General features: G+C 42.2%; 1 protein-coding gene across 4 annotated transcripts in view; it reads left to right on the forward strand.

Moving 5' to 3' along the window:
- Positions 1–17145, forward strand: part of TOX3 (TOX high mobility group box family member 3) — a 117238-nt gene that overhangs the window by 67585 nt on the left and 32508 nt on the right. The window lies entirely within an intron of this gene.

Genomic DNA, 17145 nt, shown 5'->3' on the forward strand with positions numbered 1-17145 from the left:
CCTCACGGTTCCTAGTCAGATTCATTTCCGCTGCGCCATGATGGGAACTCCTATTTATTTATTTATTATCCATCTATCTACCTATCTGTCATCTATCTACCTATTTATTTATTTACTTTAGCATTGATTTATAACATTAGTTTCATCATATTTTCTTTATATAAGTAAAATCTCCCTTAGCCACAGCATCTTGCTTCTCCACTTTTCCCTTCTCCCACCAAAACTGGAGTGGAGTATTTGAGTCTTTTCTGGATGTGGTCCTGTATCATAACTTGTGTGCCTGTATTGTCCTCACCACTCCTTGAGGGCAACTGGTACTACCCCCTCCCTCATATTTCTGCTCGGCACCTTTGGTGAAGAGCAAAGTATCTTAAGGTCACTAAATCCAGCAGATGTATTTCAGCTTCATTGGTACTTTGAGTTTTTGCAGTATTTAACCAGACCCATTTCTCTCTTCTTAACAAAGTTTCTCTTGATGTCAGGAATGCCACTCTCTCTGGGCTGCCCTTCTGCAACCCTCACCACGCTTGCACAGGCTCCTTTGTTAAGTCAGTGTCCTCGCTCTTAAATATTGGAGTTGCTGAAGGTTCTGTTCTAAGCCTCATCTCTTCGCAGTCTCATTCACCTTCATGGCTTCACTGAATATCCGCACCCATGCGTCTTACAAAGATTCTCCCCTAAAAAGTCTATTCCAAACCTTTCCCATAAACTACAGACGTTTCTTGATCCCTCAATGCCAGCATATTTAAAATGCACCCATGCTTCATCTCAGCCTCCAAGTCCAAGACTGATTCTGTTCTGCTTCCCTTGTTTGATTGAATGACATTACCACCCATCCAGTTACGTGAGCCCCAAACCCAGCCATCTTCCTTGACAGGAGCCCCTTCTTGCTCACCCCTGTCAACTCATCCTGGCGTCCAGGGGGCAAACCCTGGGTTCCATCCTCTCCTCAGCTTTCCCCGTCTTCACTCTATTCCCACTGAGTTCATGCTGTTAGCACCTCTTAACTGGTCGGGTGCAGTATTTCCCGTCTGGTCCACCAGTATCAGTTCTAACCCATTCTGCACTCTGTGTCCTCCTTCATGGCATCCTTCACAGGTTCGGTCTCACCAGATACTTCTCTAATCATTTAATTGCTGTCTTTTCTCCAGTCTCCATGCGGTCAGAGACCATTTCTTTGTGTTCATAAGTATTTATGCAAGTATTTAAGCAAACTCCCTGCTACATAGATGTTATCAGAATATATTTGTTGTAAGAATGAGTAAATGACTAAACAGTAAAAATTGATTATTGCTGCTTATTTTCAATACTTTTATTTATTATGGGCTTTGGGCTGATAGAGGTGATTAAGGAAATCCTTCTTGAGCAGTCCCATTGTAAATTGTGCGTGTGTGTTGTGTGTGTGTGTGTGTGTGTATTTCTGATTACAAAACTAGTAGATGCTAATTTTAGAAAGCATGAAAAGCTAAAAGAAGGAAATACTATTTGACACTACTTATGATTATGAATCATTGTTTTCTATATAACCATGACCATTTTCCTATGCCATTAAAACCTCTTTAGAACTCTTTAAAATAAAATCCACAATTTTGAGACATGATTTTTCTAGAATATTTGTATTTGTTGCATTATCATTCTTGGAAAGACCTTGTTTGGTTAATGAAGTTTCTCTACACTCCTGTTAGAGTCATTAAGGTTTGGTGAACATTAGGCTCCATTTAAAAGATACTACATTGTATTGATAGCCAAAGATACCTCTTCTCCTCCAGTAGGAAGGCTACTTTGTAAAAGTCCATGTTGTTAGCTGGACCTTCCATCATTCAGATTTCTCAAGACCAGGGTGAGGCTTTCTTGGTCAAGATCACTTTATATGGGTCCATATAATCACCTGCAGCATCCACTTCAGGACCTGCCGTTAGAAAATAAATCTCTCTCTTTGGTAGAGTTCCTTTCCTTGTGTTAAAAACTGCCTGGACTACTAGAGGAAGCAACTTTCAAAACTTCTGCCCAACAGTGGCAGAGAGCAGGTGAGGGTTTCCTTGTAGCTCTTGTTTTCAGAAGGCACGTGCAGGGAGTTGATAGTTTAGTGCTGGAATGAGAGGAGCACTTGGTGTTTTCTCAGCCCTTCTTTTCTGGTCAATGCAAGGGTCAAGAATTTGACTTAATAGAACACATTTCTTGTTATTTCTGGAAGGTTTTTTTCCCATGGAGAAGTCTTATCTTTTATGTTGAGAGTTTCCTTTCTCTATATACCTTTCCCCTTCCCACCACCCAGTTGTGCACCCCCCTTTTTTTGTGTGTGTGTGTGTTTTATTTTTTTTTTAAGGGCTGCACCTGCAGCATATGGAGGTTCCCAGGCTAGGGATCAAATTGGAGCTGTAGCCGCCGGCCTATGCCAGAGACACAGCACACAGCAACGCGGGATCCGAGCTGCATCTGCGACCTACACCACAGCTCACGGCAAAGACAGATCCTTAACCCACTGAGCGAGGCCAAGGATCGAACCCGCAACCTCATGGATACTGGATTCATTTCCGCTGAGCTGTGTGGGGAACTCTCTGCCCCTTTTTATAATCTGATGAAAGTCATTAAAACATGATGAAAGTGAAACAGCTGGACAATAGGCATAGTTTTTGAGGGCATGGTCTATCTGTGAACATGATATGGGTATGGAGTTTAGATAGCCCAGTGAAGGGAGCAGCTCATGGCCAGTGCCCAGTGGACATCCTTCATGTAACCTGTTACCCATCCCAGGGGCCCTATTATGCAGGGGCTATTTTCAATATTAATTGTGGTATGAAGGCAGCTGCAGTCCTTAAAAAAAAAATCATACCCTAAATTATTTTTATCATGGCCAAAGAAAAATTTATAGCTAGGTTTTATAGATGGAGCTTACTTTTCCTCTCCATTATTAAGCACCACTGTAGAATGTATAATAATTTTTTCTTTGTACCATATATACTTACACTATAGCAATGAGAAAAAATTTTCTTTCTAGGAATAAATGGAGCCAGTATAGGTTGAGAAATATGTACATTCTGTAGAAGAGTCACTGTAAGTAAGGTGCTGATATTTTACTTTAAAGCCAAGTAATCTGCCTTTTAAAAAAGTTTCTAACCAAAAATTTCCTCCCCAATAGGTTGCCTTTTAACTGTGCCTAGGAGTTTCTGTTGTGGCTCAGTATTAACAAACCCAGCTAGTATCCATGAAGATATTGGTTTGATCCCTGGCCTCACTCAGTGGCTAAAGGATCTGGTGTTGCCTCGAGCTGTGGTGTAGGTTGCAGATGAGACTCTGATCTGGCGTTGCTGTGACTATGGCATAGGCCAGCAACTGCAGCTCCAATTTGACCCCTAGCCTGGGAACCTCCATATGCTGCAGCTGCGGCCCTAAAAAGGCAAAAAAATAAGTGAAATAAAATAACATAAAATAAAATAAAATAAAACTGTGTATATCAAGAGGATTAGTAGATTTTTAGATAGGATGCATATACAGTTTTTAGTTTAACATGCAGCCTAGCTAAGATCCCTTTGGGATTGTTTTAAGATTTTTACATGTTTTTACCTCCTTTTGGGTCACTTTTTGCATTTACAAACTTGATATAATTTGCCTTCATATAGTTGAGTCACTCTTCTGGAATAGAATTTGAATTTTGCTGAAGTGAGTAAAATTTGATATATGATTTAAGAAGAGCTGCTTACAAATTGCTGTATAATCACATCTCTTTAAATTCATGCAAGAAAATTTTAAGGTAATCTGGAATGTGCTGGTTACAGCAACTGTTTGGGATTCCAAGAATAAACACCTCCCTTATTTAGGAATACTTAAACTCATGGTTATTTTACGTAAAATGCTAAAATAAGTTTGAGCTACACACCAGGTTAACACTGACATCTTGACTGAATGCCTTCATTTGCCTTCAAGAGGAAAGAAAGCCCCTACTTCGAAGAGATGTTATTTTATGGTTCTGTTGAAGGAACCCTTAGCCTCCTATTCAAATGAATTAAAATGTAGATCTCAAAGGGGGAGGGGAACCGCCTTTAAAAATAAATATGAGATATAAAATCTTACGTGGCAGGTTTTGGAATAGCTGTTGGGAAGGAATGTAATTGCCCTCCCTCTAGTCCCGAGACCTTATCAGAAGTGGGATTTAGAGTCTCACGTGAGCCCTTTCCTAGTAAAAGATTTTGGATAAATAAGCAAACACAACTGGTAAGATACAGAGAACTAATGAAAGCTATACGATCACCCATCTGGTAAAAAGTTGTCCCTGCAGAATTCAAGCAATCATAAAATCACAGAAAAAAAATGTATGTAATCAAGATACGCTTGCAGTGTGGGCAAAAAATCCCTGCCCTGTGCTATAAAACACTAGCCCCGACATGTCTAGTAGCCAGAATAGAACCAGGGGTTTCGTACACACTTACGATTTCTTATCAAGAATCTGAGACTTGTTTTTAAGCTTTTGGAAATGATAGGTGTGAATGAACAGACATTTAGAGATAGGGTATGTCATCTTGTTTGATTTAAATGATAAAGTAATATATATGCTGTTGAACTCTTATGCTGATGATTTTTGGTTAAGCAAGCTTCCAGCATTTGGTTTATCAAATATGATGGAGACTGGAAAATAAACACATCAAGTCACTTACTCTTTGGGAAGAATTTGTGGGTTTGTTGCTCTTTTTAAAACAGGAACCTTAGAATAATCTGCCAAACTATTTCTATTTCTTGGCTTATTCCCAACAGGGAAACAAAAAAGATGCCACTGAGGATTTATATACATGGAAAGCTTCAAAGCTGACAACCAACTAGTTGATACACATTTGAAATGCATTTAAGATAAGCCTTAATTGCAGTCAATAATCTTATAAGTAGATATATCCAAAGTAAGCATAATGCCCACTTGAAGAAAGAACACTGCTTGTGTTTGGATAGTGTAGAAGCAGTAATCCTGTAATATTTATTTTAGAGTACTTTAGATAGCTTTTGTTTATGCTTAATATATGGGTTGTTCTGTATCAAGATTTCTTGGCATTATTGGCATTTTGGATGATTTTTTGATGTGGGAGCCGCTCTGTCCATTGTCGGATGTTTAGCAACATCCCTGGCTTTTACCCACTAGGTGCCAGAAGCACTCCCTAGTTATGACAATAAAGACTCTCTCTAGACATGACCAAATATCCCCTGGGATGAGGTGCAAAATTGCTCCTGGTTGGGAACCACTGATTTGTACACCGGTAGATTTATTTGTGTCTGTGTATCTACAGCTTTATCTGCATCCCTATGTGAGCATATTTAAGTACCCAAACATATGGTTGAAGAGCATTCAGTTTTATTCTTTAGAGATCAAAGAATAGAAGACAATATAGAAAGTCACTGATGTTTTGATGAACTTCATACGAAAGCGTAATTAGAGGGATTGAAATTAGAGAATGTGTGTTTTACCTTTGGTAGGCAGAGTTTGGTCACTGAACTAAAGAAATGCTGTAATTAGTTAAAATGTTTTCATTTCAGAATACCAAGGAGCATTTTACTTAATGTGTTGTTCCTTTTTTACATTTGAAATTGCATAGGGTTGTGCAAGAAGTAAGGCCCAGGAGACCCGCTGAGGGTATTCAGTATAAATATGTCATGTCATTAGAGACCTTAAACTTTGTTTTCAGTGGAAAGTCTCTGAGGTCCTTAGTCATTTGATTGCAGCATGAACTACAAAGTCTGGCAGTCCAAGGAAAATAACTCAGATTTTATCTTATATGACTTTCCATTTCTATTTTGCTTTAAGGCTTGGCAATGCTTTGGCAAACCCGAACCATGGTTCACCTGAATTTGAAGTGGACTGAGTCATATGCACTGAAAAATAAATGGCTTAGCTCCACACCAAAGCTGCCAATTGCAGGTATTCCTGAGGCTGATCCGGAGGCGGTTGCCTTATCCGTTGAGTACCTACTATGTGCCCAGCCATGGTGCTACCGTGGCCAAGGGGCCACATAGAGCCTCTACCCTAGAGGGAGATGGACACGGAAATAGATCATTTCAGCACACAGTGTGGAGTGGTGCATGGGTTGCCTTGGAGCTTGGATTTGGAACTTGGCAAAGGAGAATCCGGTGCAGCCAGGGGTGGGCAAAGTGGTGCCGAGAAAAGCTTTTCCAAGGTGTTTTTTTTTTTTTTCTTTCAGTTGTTTAAAATATAATTGACATATAGCATAGTATAAGTTTAAGGTGTATTACATAGTGATTTGATGTGCATACGTCATGAAATGAGTATCCCAGTAAATTTCATGATCATCTCCATACTGTTTTTTCTTTCTTTCTTTCTTTCTTTCTTTCTTTTTCTTTCTTTCTTTCTTTCTTTCTTTCTTTCTTTCTCTCTCTCTCTCTCTCTCTCTCTCTCTCTCTCTCTCTCTCTCTCTCTCTCTCTCTCTCCTCCCTTCCTTCCTTCCTTCCTTCCTTCCTTCCTTCCTTCTTCTTTCTTTTCTTTCTTTTTTTTGGCTAAATTCCATAGGCACCTGCAGCCTATGGAAGTCCCCAGGCTAGGGGTTGCATTGGAGCTACAGCTGCTGGCCTACACCACAGCCACAGCAACACAGGAGCTGAGCCGCGTCTGTGACCGACACCACAGCTCAGGGCAACACTGGATCCTCGACCCACTGAGTGAGGCCAGGGATCGAACCTGCATCCTCATGGATACTAGTCAGACTCGTTTCCATTGAGCCATGACGGGAACTCCTCCATACTGTTTTCCATAGAGGCTGCACCATCATCTCAGAAAGACAATTAAAGAAACAGAAGAAATTTTTTTCCTCGTGATGAGAACTCTTAGGATTTATTCTCTTAACAACTTCCATGTATAACATGCAGCAGTGCTCGTTATTTTTACCGTGCTGTTCATCATATCCCTCGCAGGTGTTTGTCTGGGAAGCGTGTACCTTTGACCACCTTTATTCAGCTCCCCCTCCCCTGACCAGCACCCCCCCCCCGGAAGCCACAAATCTGGTCTATTTTTCTTTGAATGTGTTTGTTTTTGAAATATAATTAACCTACCACACTACGTTAGTTCCTGTTACACAACATGGTCTTTCAGTCTTTCTGTACGTTTCAAAATGATCACGATGATATGTCACCATACAGAGATACTCTAGTTACGGACTCTGTTCCCCACACTGTACTTTTCATACCTGAGCCTCCTTTACTTTGCACCTGAAGTTTGTGCCTTTGACTCTCTCTCATCTATTTCTTCCTCCCTCCCTCCTTCCTTCCTTCCTTCCTTCCTTTCTTTCTTTCTTTCTTTAAAATTTTCAGGGCTGCACCCATGGCAATAAGAGGTTTCCGGGCTGGGGTCGAATCAGAGCTGTAGCCACCAGCCTACACCACAACCGCAGCAACGCCAGATCCAAGCCATGTCTGCAACCTACACCACAGCTCATGGCAATGCCTCTGGATCCTTAACCCACTGAGCGAGGCCAGGGATCGAACCTGCATCCTCATGGATACTAGTCGGGTTCGTTAACCACTGAGCCAAGATGGGAACTCTGGATCTTACTCTAAACATTACTGGAAAGCCATCAGAGTTCTTTAGACAGTAAAACTCTCCTGTGCTGTTCTATAAGCCACTGCAGCTTGTAAAACAGCTACACTTGGTCTGTTTTGGTTTCTGCAAGACTCTGAAATGTCATGTTAGCTGTTAGTACAGATAGAAAAGGTGGCTTTTTGTGCACTAACCCATTTGGTTCCCCAAAACCCCAGGATGAAGCAAATGCTGTTCTTATCCCCACATTAGAGATGGAGAAATTGAAGGCCACAGAAGCTAAATAGTTTGTGCACAATTAACCCAGCTGGGGCTTGAACTTGTTCTGAAGGTGAGTTAGGGGAGTCCCCTGGTAGCCTAGCAGTTAAGGATCCAGTGTCATGGAGTTCCCATCATGCCTCAGCAAAATGAATCTAACTAGATGCATGAGGACCCAGGTTTGATCCCTGGCTCATTCAGTGGGTTAAGGATCTGGCGCTGCCCTGAGCTGTGGGGTACGTCGCAGATGCAGCTCAGATCTGGTGTTGCTGTGGCTCTGGCTGTGGCTGTGGCTGTGGCCAGCAGCTACAGCTCCAATTTGACCCCTAGCCTGGCCACCTCCATATGCTGTGGGTGTGGTCCTAAAAAGCCCCCCCCCAAAAAAAAGGATCCGATGTTGACACTGCTGTGGCTCTGGTCATGGCTGTGGCACGGGTTCAATCCCTGGCCTGGGAACTTCCGAATGCCGTGGACATGGCCAAAAAAAAAAAAAAAAAAAAAGATGAGTTTATGAGTTAGGTAACCTGTCTACCATCTCACAGCTAGCTTGGTGGGATTGGAGTTCAAAGCCAGTTAGTCTCACTTGTGATGAGTGCTGTCTGTACTTCACTCTTCATGCTGTCACCTCTGCCCAGACCTGTAGCTTCATGCCAGCCTGGCCCTGTTAGCTGGCCTCCGGCTTCCATCTTGCCTGATACCAAGATACTAGCCTTGTACATCTTCCACTGTTGATGTCCTCAGGGCAGGCCTTACGGCTCCCTCACTGCCTCTTCCCTCCAACAAAAGCCTTCAAGGACCTTCTGATTTAGTGCATTTCAAAACATTCAGACTGGCCGTCAGGGCCCTCCAGACAGAATCTGGGTGCTGACCGTCTGTCTCCCCAGCCAACCTTGCCTTCCTTCATCACCTCCCTCTCCTCTGCCGCCAGATGGGTCTCTGTTTGACTTCTGAAGGAAGCCTGTGCACATTGGGGGATGCAGCCTCCCTCACCCCCTTCTCTCTGCCCAGGACGCCCCTTCCTCCTGCCTTCTTCCTTCCAAGGTTCAAGCCTTGTTCCTCGGAATGTCCATGCCCTTTTGATTCCATCTCTTAAACGTGCAGACCATTTGTCAGTGTCACTCCACAGCCCTTAGGTTGATACATGGTTTTGTCCTGTCACCCTGAGCTGTCATCCCTTAAAAACCAACAAATCGTATCTTTTGGGATTTCACCTTCTCAATGTCTTCAGCAAGGGCGTGACAGTCCCCCACTCTAGCTTTTTAATGAGCATCTACTAGGTACTCAGTGAAGTATTGGTAAGGCTTTGGGGAGGAAGAAGTGAGAGAAACTATAATTACACAGAAGGTGTGGTCACTCCACAGCATATGACTTACCAGTGGCCCCTTTGGGAATGTATTTCAGGAAAATCAGGCTTTTTCCCATTCCCCAAATATTGGTGATGCTTTGGTTGCTGGGCCAGTTCCCCAAACGGCTCCATTTCTGCTAAAAAGAAAACTTAATCTGTGAGGCTTCATATCCTCTCTGCTACTTACATTTGTTTTTCTGATATTAAAACAAGTGCTGCTGGGTTTGAGAGGGTGTCGAGGGTTTTTTTTTTTTCCTCCTTTGCTACTTCTAACTAGTCCAGATGGCTATGCAATTCACAGACTCAAATATGTCCAGATCATGAAAATCCAAAGGCCTCCCTGTTTGGGTAGAGGCCATATGTTTAAGCATTGTTGTTGCCTGTGTGGGTCCACAGAACGTGCTGAAAAATCTAACAGTGGAACTTGCATTTCCTACGGGTCCAACTGAATACGTTTCTGTCTTTTCCTCCTGGTCGGGAGGGGAGGAGAGGGGAGGGGAGGGGGGGAGGAGGGCTAGGATCACCTCACAAGTGATTACCTTTTCTCCAAGCAAGGAAGGTAGGGAGAGATTATAAAGAATGGAACCAAGTCTGTGTGACTAAACAATAGAGCCTGCTCTCTATCAGCATTTCGGTAAGATCAGAACCAGATGAATGGAAAGATTTGTTTTTTTGTTTTTTTTTTAAAGAAATTTCCAGCCATTAGCCTAAAATTAACTGAGTTTATAGTTTTCAAATATGAGTGTGTTTCCGAGTTCCTGAGAAGCCTAAAAAAATACAAATTTTTGGAGTTCCCATCATGGCGCAGTGGTTAACAAATCCACTAGGAACCATGAGGTTTAGGTTCGATCCCTGGCCTTGCTCAGTGGGTTAAGGATCCAGCGTTGCCGTGAGCTGTGGTGTAGGTCACAGACATGGTTCGGATCCCGCGTTGCTGTGGCCCTGGTGTAGGCTGGCGGCTACAGCTCTGATTCAATCCCTAGCCTGGGAACCTCCATATGCCACGGGAGTGGCCCAAGAAATGGCAAAAAGACACACACACACAAAAAAATTTAGGGGGGCGGGATCACATCATCCGCATTAACCAGCATCTGATTAATCCGGGGTTCCCTAGCACCCCACTGCGAGAATCTGACCTAGATTATAAGGCAAACATTTCAAGAAACAGTATTTTCAATGAGAAAAGAAATCAACCATCAAATTTAATGCTCTGATTCTTGCCCCGTCGATGTTAGGCTGTTGGCTTTCTCTTCTGTGAGCTCTTTTGCCTGTGGGCTGGAATCTGTGTTGTTCATCCCGTCTTGTTGTCAAGCCACTGAAGGCAATCATTCTTACCACTCTAGTTCCTCCCACCTAGGCCTCTATATCTTTTCTAGAAAAGAGTTCATGCATTTCCTAAACTAAAGCATTCTTTTCAAGCTAGGCATTTCTAGTGTTTAAAATATTCGGGAGTTCCTGTCACGGCTCAGTGGGTAACAAATCCGACTAGGAATCATGAGGTTGTGGGTTTGATCCCTGGCCTCGCTCAGTGGGTTAGGGATCCGGTGTTGCCGTGATCCGTGGTGTAGGTTGTAGACGCAGCTTGGATCCCGCATGGCTGTGGCTGTGGTGTAGGCCAGCAGCTGTATTTCCAATTCGACCCCTAGCCTGGGAACCTCCCTATGCCTCGGGTGTGGTCCTAGAAAAGACAAAAAAAAATAAAATAAAATACTCATTTTATTAGAATATATAACTCTTCCTATTATGACTGTCTTCCCATAGGTATGGTTTGTAGAGAGACCTCTGGTGATGGATGCTTGGTTTGTCCTTTTCACTTGAACTGCTCTGTTTGGCTGGGAGGACTGTTCGACGCACCATCATTTCGCATCTAGAAATTAATTCTTCTGTTTGTTTAATTGGGATCTATTAGACACCTACTATGTATCAAACACTCTGGCACTGGGACGTCAGAGTAAACAGTAGTTAACGCACTCTTATTCTCATTAAATTTACAGTCTAGTGGGGGGAGAAAGATAATAAATATGTTGAAAAGGGTTATGGAAAAAAATCAATCGGAAAGAAGGGTAGCCTGTTGGGTGTGGAGCCGGGGCTGCAAAGACGTCTTCTGTGATGGTTAGAGAGAAGGTGGCATTTGAGAAAAGACTCAACAGGAGGGGAGTGGGCAAGCCATGGGGACACTTGGAGCCACGGCAATCTGGCCAGAGGAAACAGCCAGTGCAAAGGGCCTGAGATGGGAATGTGTTGCAGGTCTTGAGGGACCAGCAAGGAGGCCAGCGGCAGGACGGGGGTAGGATAAGCCCGCAGGGAGAACACTGGTGAGACTCAGAGAAGAAATAGGCCATTGTAAGGACTTGGGCTTCTTCCCTGAATGAATGGGAAGCCATCGCAAAGTTTTGAGCAGAGTAGGGATGTGATCTGACTTGGATTTTCAAAGCATCCCTTTGGCTCTGGGCTGAGAATAGACTCTGGGGGGAGCACGGCAGTGCTGGCGGGACCTGCCAGGAGGCTACAGCAGAATCCAGGAGGAGACGGATGGCTTGGGCCTGTGTGAGTCCCGTGGAGGGGGTGGCAGGCGGTCAGCTTTGGATATAATTGGAAAGATGAGCCAACAGAATCTTTTGATGATGTGGTGGAGGAAGGGCGAGAGAAAGAGTGGATTCAAGGATGCTTTTTGGCCTGAGTCACCGGAACTGAGTCACTTCCCCATCAAAGGAGATGGGGAAGGCGGTGGGTGGGGGGAAATGAGGAATTCAGTTTTGCTCATATGATTGAGATGCCTGATGCCATCCAAGGGGAAGAGCTGTGGACAGTTGTATATATGAGTCTGGTGCTCGGGAGATAATTACAGACTTAGAGCATATGCGAAGGCAAATGATATTTTGGAAAGTTTACTTCCTCAAAAAAAAAAATCTTGCTTTGTATTTGAACTGTTAATGCATGTGTGCGCATGTATGTATGTACATGTGTATATGATTATATGTGTGTGTGCATATCATTCTCTCTGTATATAATTGCATAATTAGCCGAATCGCAGGTATATATGTGTGTTCTGCTAATTATGTCTCCCGGCTTGCAGTTGCTTTGTTTCTAGGCTGTTGTGGACTTTCTGACCTTTGGCACAGACCGACTTTATTCACTAAGTCATTCTTTGTTTCCTGAGGTGTCGCTCCAGATCCACCCCTCTGACCATCCATTTATCATTATCATTCGCCGTATTGGGCTTGTGTTCACTCTTTGGGGCTTTGTATCTTAGACCAGATTACCACTGCTGAACATGGTTAAAACCTGATTATCTCTGGGAAGTTCTTTTCCACGGGGTGGTTACCAGAGCCTTGGAGAGTGTGTGAACTTAGCACGGCAGCCTTCTCCGTCATGAGACCATGCGACCATGCTTGGTGCACTTGATCCACGGTGGCGCAGTTCATTTGTGTAAGCAACTTGACAGATGTCCTTACTGAGGCATCAAATTGGATGGTGTCTGCTAACAAATCTAATGGGAAAAAAGAAAGGAGAATTGGAAGGATTATCTTTTTTTTTTTTCAGGATTAAATTTGTGCTCTTCAGCCATTTGATACCCTGTAGTTAATGCTGCTTTATTAGAAGCCTATACAGTTCTTCACATGGGTGTCAAAATAATTTCAGTGAAAATGATGTTGTGTGGACTCATCAAGCTGAAGTATTCGTCTTGTGATTACAGATGGGTTATTGTCTGCTGTTCCACTGTCTTCCAAGCCTTGTGCTGGACGAGCTAGACTTAACACTCTCCATTAATTTCCTCTGGCACTTCACATGGTTAGCCGGGCCACGGACGCGACGGCCTTTAATAAATGTTTTTTCAATCCTGCAATGCTCCTTGTTAACGGATGTCCTTCATAAATTGTATTTGCCGAAGTGATAATTACTCATCAAGCAGCAAAACCAAATCTACCTCCAAGTACAATGAAGATGTTCTTTTGTGAAATCATTAAGATACAGAAGTTCAACACGCAGAGTAATTTAGTTCTGCTTTATAATGATATCTTTGGGGATTCTATCTTTGGGGAGCATGTCTATCAGAGCCAATCAAATTGGAAAGGACCCATCATCACCAGTGCACCTCATAAATGCCCCTGCTTCACAGTGACCGTCTCCCTACATAGATATGGTCCTTAAAACCATTAGAGGTGGCCTGTTTCTTTCATAATGTTTTAAAATGCTCTTTAGAGTAGTTAACTCTTTAACCTGCTAATTCTTTATGTGAAATATTTTTGTTTTGAGTCTTAAAATCACATGGAAGAATCTTATATCGTTGGGCAGGGGATCTTTGAAGGAACATCAGTGGAGAGTTACCAGCCAGAAAGTTGGGAAATAGGCCAAATTAAGGTGACTTAACATGCATAATTTAGAAATTTATGTTTAGCTGGTTTGTACAATGCATAAACTTTACCATGATGTGAAATTAAGATATCAGCTTTTTTAAGGAGGATTCAGGGAAAAGAAGATAGTATTGTCAATAAAGCATTTGGAATAGGTTTCCCAAAGGGTGTTCCCACAGGATGTTGTGGGGGACACAAAAAGGAAGTGTTCCACAGCAAATTTGGGGGTGAAGAGCTTATTGTCTCCCACTTATGGAGAAATGTCAGCTTCATCCAGGTAGGACCCTTACTATCTTTTTCGTCATTTTGTCTCCAGTGTCTTGCACATTGTAAGCACATAAATATTTACTGAAGAGTAAACTGCAGGACTTCTCAGAGCCTTTAACTTTATGGTGAGCATTGTGACTCATCTAAGCGAGAGGAGTGATCTGCAGCCTTTCCCAAACTTACTGGACTTTGGAACCCTTTTCTTGAGGAGCATTTTACCAGACTTAGATACTTTGAGGTCGCCTATGGAAAACTCCAGCTTTGGGTAAGATGATTAAAAATAAAGTTTTAAAATTGATCACTGAGTGAAATATTCAAGTTTTTGTGGCGCTTGGAAGTACATCATACAGATTGTGAGGGAGGAGTGATGTCAGATTTCCATGATTGAATCTGTGGTTTGGGGCAAGAAAGAATCATAGAAAGCTGCCATTTTCTGACCCCGAGAAGTCTCAGTGTGCTCATCTGTAAAACAGGGCCAGTAAGGACATTTCTCTAACTGGTTGTCGGGAGAATAAATTACATTTGGTCCCCCTCTGGAAAGTTAAATGAGATAATGCATGTGGAGGACTTTGCCAGTATTACCATTCTCATCATCATCATCAAAAGCTAAGTGATAAAACCGCTTCAGTTAGAATGGTGATTATGATACAGTCATCTTAACTTTATGAAGTTAAAATGTGATCGACCTTTCTCCCTCTTGTACTCCCTTCAACAAATATTGGGGGGGCTCACAATATGCCAGGCATTGTTGTTAGTTCTGGGGGAGATGGTGGTGAACACAGCTGAGGGCCCTTCCCTTGTGGACCTAGGGTTTTTGGGTAATTTAATGTGTTTACGATGGCATGGTCTCAGAACATCAAGTAAATTTGAGTGTACACAATTCAGTTAAAGTTAATTGTTCGGAGGTCATTATGTTAGAACTCTACCGCCAAAGGATCACTTTTTTCTCTCCGAATCGGATCTGTTCTTACACAAAACAAAACAAATAAGATTCAGAGATCATCATTTAAAACAAAATAAATAAAATTAAGCTAGCATTACCAGATGAGGTAAATACAAAGAAAAGCGGCATCCCTTTCTTCCTGCTCAGGTTCATCACTCCGTAGTAGGGTGACCGGATATAACAAATAAAAACACACAACACTTGGTTAAATTTGAATGCCCAATAAATTAAAAATATATATATATTAGTGTAAGTATATCCCAAACACTGCACGGGATATACTTCTGCTTTTTTTTTTTTTTTTTTTTTTTGTCTTTTTTGCTATTTTCTTGGGTCACTTTCACGGCATATGGAGGTTCCCAGGCTAGGGGTCGAATCGGAGCTGTAGCCACCGGCCTACGCCAGAGCCACAGCAACGCGGGATCCGAGCCGCGTCTGCAACCCACACCACAGCTCACGGCAACGCCGGATCCTTAACCCACTGAGCAAGGGCAGGGACCGAACCCGCAACCTCATGGTTCCTAGTTGGATTCGTTAACCACTGCACCACGACGGGAACTCCAGAATATACTTATACTTTTTAAGAAGTGGGTTTTTTTGGTTGGTTTGTTTTTTGAAAGCCAGATTGAACTGGGCATTCTGTATTTCTCTGACTACTTTCCTGCTCTAAACCAGAAGCGCAGCCACCTGCACAGGAGATGATTGCCTGCAAGGTGTTTGACACCATCTTTGTAAAGGAGATATTTTCACCCAAGCAGAACAGAAATCTTTGCTTCTCTTTGAGATGATTTATAACTGTTCCCGCCTGATCGCCAAGTGTTTCCAAATTAAAAGCCATTAATTACGGCCTTATATAGATACAAAAGATATGCAAGGAGTGCTTTGTAATTCCAGCTCAGTACTTCAGGTGAGAGCTTTTCAAATTACGTGGACCACTGGAGCCACCTGCTTGAGTAACTGCGGCGCGGCCGTCGCGTGGCTCATCAGCACACGCCGTGCCAGCGTTGTTACTGATTTTTCTCATTTCTCCAGGGCAAATACTAATTAATGGATACAATTCACAGCTGATTAGCTGTAGTTTCTTCAGTAATTACATTCGCATACTAACTGTTCAGAAGAGGATTTCTAACCCAGTTCTTATTTCACTCTAAGCTTAATTTGTTTTTTGAATTGTTTAGGCCCTTAGTTTAATAGCCATTTTATTTTTCTTTGTTGTTTTAGGTGCTATTAGATAATAAGTGAGTTTAATCTTAAAAAATACTCTCTGATAATGAGCTGTTTGCCTTAAATGGATTTCTAATTCCCCTGCAAAAAAAAAAAACTACATTTAAATAACAGTAAAGTTGTGGTACAGGCTGTAGGGAGGTTTGGGGAAAAGGACTGGTACACAGAATACACATCGCGACCCAAGTTCTCACAGAACCCCCAAAGAACATTTGAAATGGAGGCCCGAGATCTTAATTTTAGGATCATTAATTCATCAAACCCTCCAAGACAAAAACCTATCCTTTCTCTTGTGTATATTTAACACTGTAGAAAAGTGGGAGAAAATATGTGTGCATGTGCACGTACTTTGCTCATGGGTTTTTTTTTTTTTTTTAATCTTTTTAAAAACATTTTGTGAAGATATGGTGGACATACCAAAAAATCCCTTCACATATTTAATGTACCCAACTCGATGAGTTTGGAGATCAGTATACATCTGTGAAGCCATCACCACGTGTTTCTGACATCACATGCCTGCAGAGAAACTAGATAAAGGTCTTTCTTAAGCGCAAACAAGTGCATCTTTCAGAAATTCTTATAAAGATACTTATCCAAATGAATCTGAGGGCTCATTGTGTGAGTATGTACTTAGATGTCGTTTTTCAGGGTGGGATTTTGCATCTGCGGACCATAGCAGCGTTCTGGAACCATTAGAGTCTTCGGTATAAATCCTGCTTCATTCTTGGATCCCTGACATGATAAAGTGTTGCATGTCAATCCCGCTTCTGTGCACGAATCCTACAGGTTCAGAGTCAGGGTCTGAGAGCCCCTCGGAAATAAGTGTTTGCAGGTTTATTGGAAGGAGGATTACTGGGTTTCTCATGTTTATGTGTCTGTATCTATATTTACTCTCTAGATTTATCTGTCTGTGAATCTCTGTCTCTCTAGCTAGCTATCTATCTCTTTGGGAAAATTGTGCCTATTACTTTAAATAATTACTACCTCTGTTTATAGTAGAGAATGGATACATACATTTCACCCTTTGGGGACCAAACCTATATGTTATTTGATGGATGAAAGGAAGGAAATAATACAGTTTATACAAAGAAGGGCATTCTTTTGCCATTTAAAAATCATGAAAATAATAGAGCTCCAGATAATTAAGCTCACAGAGCCTTTCCATATTGCCAGACTGATAACAGAATGTTTAAAGCAACAAAACGTGCCTGCTTAGACCATCTGA

Source organism: Sus scrofa, chromosome 6 (genome assembly GCF_000003025.6).
Source record: "Sus scrofa isolate TJ Tabasco breed Duroc chromosome 6, Sscrofa11.1, whole genome shotgun sequence".
NCBI classification, from domain to species: domain Eukaryota; kingdom Metazoa; phylum Chordata; class Mammalia; order Artiodactyla; family Suidae; genus Sus; species Sus scrofa.